Below are 7,126 nucleotides of genomic sequence, written 5' to 3' on the forward strand. Positions count from 1 at the left end.
TCGCGTGGATTCGATCTTACGACGGCGGGTCTTCCGACCTTGCAGCACAGAGGTTTCTGCGGTTTAACCCGCAGCGCCACCATGCCATTCCTTTAGAAGCCAGCAGTTCTCTTATGATACAGATGTTTATCCCAGCATTTAACCAAATTGAATTTCTCCTGGGCCAAAGAGTTCCACCTGCCTTCGAAGGATCCATTCCAATTGTAAAATCCACCCCTTCACAATCTCATAACAGTTCGATTGACCTGCCAGCCCAGCCCGCGCCAACACCGGCTCACCTTGTCTGGCGTGCAGCTCAGTTCTTGGGGCTCCTTTGGAGCTAAAACAGACAGCACAATGTTGAAGAGTTCCGGATGGAAAGACTGGCAGTACTTAAAGTTGTTGAGGGAAGGCACCTTGATGGAGCCGGCTGAGTCAGGAATGGAGAGAATCCCCTTTCCTGGCACCTCAACATCGATCTGGAAAGGAACAGAAAATGGCGGCCTGTTGTGTCTTCACTTAGGAATAAGGGCAGACATTTGATTCTCTCTGAGGTTAGTGCTAACGGGGTTGGAGGGCGAATAGGTGAGGTCTCATGCCTCAGAAGGACATCACTCATCCATCAACTTCATTGATACTTACATATATATCTACAGCAGCGTAGGTGCCAAAGACAGAGGGCAGCCCTGCCAGCGCACACCTCAGAGTTGCGTAGGGGCCCAAAGGAAGGGGCACTAGGATGGAAAAAGAACAAGCCATGATGTCAAGGCACCCCCAGTGGGACTTTTCCTGAAATCAGCCTGTAGGTTCCTCCCTATTTTCCTTGGTCTTTAGGATGGACTGCTTATCATGCAGCTGCCCTTCTTAACTTTGACAATCTTGGTTCCGCTGTTCAGTTAGATACGTAGATTGATGGACGGATAGGTTGGTCAACTGATAAAAGTTCTTAGCCAGCAGCTACATTGCCCAGCAGGGGGGTCATCCAAGAAGCTGGGAGATAGAAGTTCTCCTTTGAGAGCAAGAAAATCCACAGCTGATTCTTTCCTTCCCCTCATTTCTTTCTTTCTTCTCCCAGCCCTGAATAGGCTGGTAAGACCTCACCTCCCTCCCTTCTGAGAACTGCTTCCATGATATTCTGTCTCTGGGCTTGTCACATTAAAATGAAATTGGTGTGCTTCTCTGTGTGAAAAAAAACACTAGTATCACACTTACTATGCAGGACAGATAGTTTATTGGAAATAAATGTTTAGGGCCAATTTTGCCAGCCCATTGAAAAGAATAGGCAAGGAAATGTTTCCAGAGAAAGGGAAAGACTAGGTGAAAGCCTGTTGTTTCAAGCTTTCATCCAGGCCAGTTCTTCCTCCTCCCGAGTCACTGAATCATACCACTACTTCTTGCCTGTAAAGACTAAAGTGAATTCTCTCATTCCCCCTAACCAGACTGTATACATATATGCACGGGATTATCACAGGATGTGCATATGAATATATTGCATATTCATATGATGCTTTTAAGAGGTTTTGGATGGAAGGGACCTTTCTCAATCAAGGTTGCCATAGCAGCCAGTTGTTTCCTTCTATATACCAGTGTTTTTCCCCCTGCCTTTTTCTAGTCAGGACTCAATTAGTTTTCTGTCTGTTCTAGCATGTGTGGGTTATGGAGTTTGAGGTGAACAGTTAGAGTGCAGTTTTCTCTCAGTATGTCAGGTAGTTATGGAACAAGTCAGCTAATTAAACATGAAGCTAACCAAGCAGTTAAGATCAGAGATGTAACTAATTAATAGGTCCACAAAATATGTCATATGGTTTTTTATATAAGAAAAACTGTGAGTAAATTAAATGTTTTATTCTTTCTGACCTACCAGAGTCTCTCACTGAAGGTATTGAAATAAATCAGTACCATTTGAAGTAAATTAACAAATATAATGGGTGGCCAATCTATTCAGTAGGTTCTTACCAAAAACATTTTTATGTGCTTTTGGTCCTCACACCACATTCTGCCAAAACGAAATACCTCAACAGTGCTATCTCTCAGCATTCAGGAAGGTTTTTCTTTTAAAGGCCAAAATTTCTCAGACACAAAATAAAGAGAACATAGAGCTCTTGTATACAGACTATTCCTTCCCACAAGTAATCAAAGCCTTGTGAGAGTTTTATTTTTAACTAGAAATGGACACAAATTGAAAAAGTGGTGATTTGTTGTGATTTGTAGTTCATCAAGGTCGAGGAATTACAAATCACAGATTTATAGTTTTTTTCTGATGAATTTTTACTTGATTCATTGATTAATCTTGACTTCAAAGCCCTCAGCCCCCTCCTGTCACCTGGAGACACCAAAATCATAGAGAAGCTTCTCCCAACTCTCTTCTACAAGACCTGCATGTTTGATGAAGTTTGGGTTTTGGACATCTGAATTATAAACACTCATTTCCCCCCCCCCCCAGGAAAGTTCATTTAGCAGCTGGAGTTTCCCCTGGATGCTCCCTCTTTGTGGATGTATAACTCATACATCTGAAAGCCGAACATCACCAAATGTACCATCAAGGGAACCTTCTCAGTGATTTTGGTGTCTCTTAGGGCCTGGGTTCCATCTTATAACCCAAAGAATTGACAAATCAAAAAAAAAATCCATTGATTCATATTTGTTGGGACGTTGCCTCTGATGAATACCAAGCAGTGAATTGGGGATTTTGTGTGTATGTTGCAATTCATCTTTAATTTGTACCAATCTTTATTTATAACCCCACATGCTGTCTGTAGTTTGAGTGACAGGTACGGGTTTTTCTGATCCAGGGTGACTATCTTCATAATCCATCATGCCTTAAAGCCTTTGAATTCAAAGAGAGACCTGCCTCTTTGCATTCTTTCTGTCTCTTTACTCTTGTTTGTGGCATTGTTTGTCGCTGTTAGTTTGTTCATTGGTCGGTAACATGGGTACCGTAAAGAAAGCAGGATACCCATCTGTCATTTCAAGCCACTGTGAGTATATATATTTTTTTCTTTCTCCTACCAATGTCTCAGAGTGAGTTCTTGAGAATTTTTAAGTGCCAGTCAATAAGGAAGCGGTGGGGATCTTGAAGCTATTTTCCTTTGTGGTCTCTAAACTTCTGTGGTTTAGCCAAAAGAGAACTTCAGTCGAATTTCAAAACCCTGCAACAGATCTAAGCTTAGAAAGAAATGGGGAGGGTGACATCTCCTCCTGTGGAAGGAAACAGGGAAACCGGTTTGGAGGGCTGTGACCCCCCAAGATGTTAAGACAAAAGAGGTTTGTTGATGAGCTTTTTGTTATTAAAATTGCACCCAACCTCTGCTGCATAAATGAAGATCAAATGCTCCTTCCACTCATCCACTCCAGACAGTAGGACTCCAATAAAAAGTATTTTATTTATTTATTTATTTATTTATTTGTTTGTTTGTTTGTTTGTTTGTTTGTTTGTTTGTTTGTTTATTGGATTTTTACCCCGCCCCTCTAGACAATGTCTACTAAAGTAATGTTTAAGTAATGATTTTCCCCCTTAACCTGTTACTTTCAAGTTCCAAAATTTAGATGGTGTATGTCAGGATCAGAGGCAAAAAAAACTTACCATTCATAGTGTCCAAGAGAGACGCCTTTGCCACATCATAGACAGCATTCAGGACACCACATATCTGCAGGATGAAGAATGAGGATCAGACCCTGAGCCAGAAAACAACAACACCCCTGGAAGCTTGGTTTTCCCTGGATTTGAGCTGCCTCCCTCAGTAGAGTCAGGCCTGATGGCAAATGTGACTCTGTCCCATCCCCAGGCACATATTTTAAGGGGTTCAAAATTGCTGCCCTTTCACCCCCTCATACTCTGACTTGCCACTGGGCTAGACAAGGTGGCCCTCTTCATCCATCCTCTCTCCCTCCCCCCACCCACTGTCCCATCCCTGCTGAGGCCATCCGGCAAGCATGGCGAGCCAGCCATCCCCAGCCCAGCATGTGAGGCGCTGGGTGATGAAGGGCAGTAGAAGACTGCCCCATCAAGGAGAGGGAGCCTAGAGCCTCCATTGAACCGCTCTTCCTGGAGCTGGTTTGGGGGGGGCAGTGGTTTCTGCTGGGCAGCTGGAGCCAAAAAACATAACATTTCCATTTTTGTTTGTAGGGGAGGGACTAGCCAGGCCTCCCAAGACAAGCACTCCTTAACCCAGGTGCCACAGTCAAGAATTGTCTCTGAATCTGAGCAGGGAACCTGCAGCCATTTTGTGTGTGACATCAACAGCAAGAAGCTTCCAGACCAGCATCCTTCACCCTCTTGGTGCTATGATTTTGGTAAGCAGAAAGATGGGCGATTGTGACTTCAGTTGCAAACTCCCTAATCCTTCTCCTTTTCTCTGGCCCATTTATATTTTAGAGTCATGCTTGGTTTATTATCCATTCATACTGGAGGCATATTTTGTAGGACTTTGGTAGCAGAGGGGGATTTTAGAGATAATTGGACCAGGCAGGATAAGTTTGCTACCATTCTCGAAACAGGTTGCATTTTTAGAGCGGCTCCGATCAAAGGTTCTGGGCATGAACATATTCCCTTTTGAACAACCGGCCACAGTGGTTTGCTCTGCGGACCTACCTGACGGTTTATATCAGCAATGATGGATTTCCGTATTATATGCAGGACTGACGTCAAAGGCCTGCTGCCATGTAAAACAAGAAGCACATGAAATTGCAGATGATGGGAGAAGCAGTAAGGAAAGAGTCTACTGGAGGAAGAAACAGAAGAAAAAGGAAGAACAAGGAGACAAAGGCAGAGAGAGCAGAGAAGAAGAATAAAACTGGGAAAGATCTCAGGCTGTGAGTGACCACAGTGAGCAAACAGGGAGAGGTAACAGGAGTTTGACAAGAGAGGCCAAGGGGGAGTTCTGGTTTCTGGGCATAATTCTATATCAGGAGACTTTCCATGCATCCTTCAAGAAAAATGAAAGAGCCCTCATATGCAAAGAGAAGAACGCAAAAAGGTAACGGGGATTATTGAGGATAAGAGTCATTTCAGGGATGGTGTCCTGAAATGACTCTACTCTCTGTCTTGGTGCTTAAGAACAATAGATACTTCATCTATTGTCCTGGTGTACATCTGCAGCATGTGCAAACTAGTAGCATAGTTGGTCGGTTATTCCTATGAAGTCATATTTACCTTCCTGAATTAAAATTTCCAGTTCTTCTTGTTTGTTTCCAATACTCCTGGCATTGGTATACAGACACCAGAGGTTGTGTGATTTGTGACCTGTTTGTCTTTGTACATTTGTATGAATATTATTATGATTATTTTTAATATTATTGTTATTATTATTATTATGGCAATTATTATTGTTAATGTTATTATTGTTGCCCTTTTGATTAATTTGGTCCATTCTTCTTATTATGTGTATGGCTTCATCTCCCCTTAACTCTGTGCTTGCATCTCCCTCCCCCTTCCAATTCAGTTCAAAGACATCCTGATGATGTTCTTCATGTTGTGGGCAAACACATTCTTCATCTTCCCTTATAGCCCATTTATTTTAAACTGTTTGTTTAGGATACCTGGCCCTCTTGTTTTGTCAGTTTAAATGTAGTTGTACATATACTCCAAGAAACAACAACAACAAATTGTTTGGGGCCTCCCTTAGTGAACTCCCTGTTTGCTCTCCTGCTCGTGAGCTCCCTGGGTCTGCCTTTAGCTTTATTTGTCAGCTCGACTCTGGCAGGAGTCAGGAATTAAAAGGCCCTTCCAGAACTCACGGATGCTATTTATAGCCCTCCTCAGTCATCAGGACACGCCCCTTTCTGTTAAGCCAATCACATGGTTCTTCCTGTTAGGAACACGCCTCTTCCTGTTCTAAGCACACGTCTCCTTAAGTAGAGTATGTGGTGCTTCTACCTGGTCAATTCCTAGTGGCTACTTCAGGCCCTTTCCTGGTGTTACTCTAGAGAAAATCCACTTACCTGTCTGTCTTGGTCTCCTTCCCATCTCTTCCTTGGGAAACTTCCTGTTTGATCTCCTGGTCGTGAGCACTGGTCAGGAATAAAAAAAAATCAAATCATGTTCTACTTGAGATCATTATTTCAAAGAAAACAAATCAGAAGATAGCTGCGCATGTATACAGTATTTGGGGAAAGGATACATAAGCTGTCAGGGCAGAAGTCTGTAACCGGAAAAATATTCCAAGGTGCATGGTAGTTTCATAAAAAGGAAATCCTAAAGGCATGGCTACAAGCAATTCCAACAAGAAAACAGACGGAAGAGGAAAAAAGACAAATGTGGTTTTACAAAAAGCCCAGGAAGGACCTGAAAACAAAAGGGACACATATAGGAAGTGAAAGGAAGGGCAAGCCACAAAGGAGGAGTGCAGACAGGTTACAAAGAATTGTGAGGATGGCAGTAGGAAGGCAAAGCTGAGAATGAGCTGAGGTTAGCAGGAGATGCTAAAAGCAACAAAAAAGACATAGAAAAGAAACATAAAAAAACTCCCACACAAAACCTACAAACAGCATTCAGGCCCACCACAAAAATACAACAAATGTTATGGTCAGCAAAGGACAAAAGGGACCCCCTCACCACTGCAGGAATATACCGGATAGCTTGCAGTTGTGGCCAGGTATATATTGGAACCACAAAACGCAGCATCCACACCAGAATCAAAGAACATGAGAGACCGTTCGTTCGTTCGTTTAGTCGTTTAGTCGTGTCCGACTCTTCGTGACCCCATGGACCAGAGCACGCCAGGCCCTCCTGTCTTCCACTGCCTCCTGGAGTTGGGTCAGATTCATGTTGGTTGCTTCGGTGACACTGTCCAGCCATCTCATCCTCAGTCGTCCCCTTCTCCTCTTGCCTTCACGCTTTCCCAACATCAAGGTCTTTTCCAGGGAGTCCTCTCTTCTCATTAGATGGCCAAAGTACTGGAGCCTCAGCTTCAGGATCTGTCCTTCCAGGGAGCACTCAGGGTTGATTTCCTTTAGAATTGATAGGTTTGTTCTCTTTGCAGTCCAGGGGACTCTCAAGAGCCTCCTCCAGCACCACAATTCAAAAGCATCAATTCTTCGGTGGTCAGCTTTCTTTATGGTCCAGTTCTCACTTCCATACATCACAACAGGAAAAACCATAGCTTTGACTATTCGGACTTTTGTTGGAAATGTGATGTCTCTGCTTTTT

General features: G+C 43.3%; 1 long non-coding RNA gene across 1 annotated transcript; it reads right to left on the reverse strand.

Annotated features, from left to right (window-relative positions):
• Window positions 1-676: 676 nt before the first annotated feature.
• LOC144588811 (uncharacterized) lies at window positions 677-3,850 on the reverse strand. Its single transcript, XR_013544524.1, has 2 exons — window positions 3,563-3,850; window positions 677-713 (listed from the first exon to the last, which is right to left on the reverse strand). It is a non-coding gene; the product is annotated as an uncharacterized LOC144588811 (long non-coding RNA).
• Between the last annotated feature and the right edge of the window lie 3,276 nt (window positions 3,851-7,126).

Source organism: Pogona vitticeps, chromosome 4 (genome assembly GCF_051106095.1).
Source record: "Pogona vitticeps strain Pit_001003342236 chromosome 4, PviZW2.1, whole genome shotgun sequence".
Taxonomy (NCBI): domain Eukaryota; kingdom Metazoa; phylum Chordata; class Lepidosauria; order Squamata; family Agamidae; genus Pogona; species Pogona vitticeps.